Genomic DNA, 1,031 nt, shown 5'->3' with positions numbered 1-1,031 from the left:
AGGTGTAACACGGAGCCAAACGTGCCCCAGACCCTGCCCTTCAGGGTATGCCCTCAATCAAGGCTGCTGCATAACGCTCCCATACCCTACCGTTAAGAGTCCCAGATTAAAACCCAGCCGGAGCCGAACAGGTTACAGATACAGACTGGCACACTGGACCTAGGGAGCCACTCAGCGTGGTGAACCACGAAATAAGGAGGCGGAAAGAGAAAGTGATAGGAGGCCATTTATGGAAGTCGTGGGAAACGCAGACTCCAACACAACGGCGCGAGGAAGGCAAGGCAAGGCAGGTGACCCAGGGACACTGGGGTCCTTCTGAGGCCGCTGGTGATAGCTTCCGGGCCGAGGATCAGGTCCCGCGTAGACGCCCCCATTTTGCCTTTCTAGGGTCCTCTTGGACCTTTAGACCTGAGACTTGGGGTGAGGGGCGTCAGTCGTGCGGTGGGGCTGCTCAGGGCGGTGCTTGGCCACGTGGCACGCCCACGGACACTTTCCTCACCAGTGCCCTAGAAAGCCGGCGCCTAAACCTCGCCCACGCCCCTGCAGACCCCGCCCACGCCCCCGCCCAGTCATGTAATTTACATACCAGGCCCCGCCCCACAGCCCTGCGCACCCCTCCTTCGGCTCCCCGCTCGGTGCGCTGGCCCCGTAGGATTTTAAGAACTCTGTTCAGCAATCCCTTACGCAGGTCCCAGCCCCTACCTAGACCCTCACCTATCTGGCCCTTCCCCTTAAGGCTTTGACCCTCCTCAAATAGGAACCTCCCCTCCCCAACCCCTCTTCCTATAAGCCCCTCCTCTCGCACGGACAGCCCTTGAGAGACCCCGCCCCTCAGCACACAGACCACGCCCTTACCTGGCCCCTCCCACCCACAACGTGCTACGTCCCGTCCGTCCCCCAACGCACAGAACACCAAGGTTCCTTACTAGGACCCCCTTCTCACCGGCGCCACCCCTAACGCGAGGTCCCTCTCCACCCATCCCTCCCCTCCTACCCCTCCCCTCGAGGCCCCGCCCCAACACAAGCCCCGC

This window comes from Mastomys coucha, unplaced genomic scaffold, assembly GCF_008632895.1.
Source record: "Mastomys coucha isolate ucsf_1 unplaced genomic scaffold, UCSF_Mcou_1 pScaffold3, whole genome shotgun sequence".
NCBI lineage: Eukaryota > Metazoa > Chordata > Mammalia > Rodentia > Muridae > Mastomys > Mastomys coucha.
Note: the sequence above shows the minus strand (reverse complement) of the source record.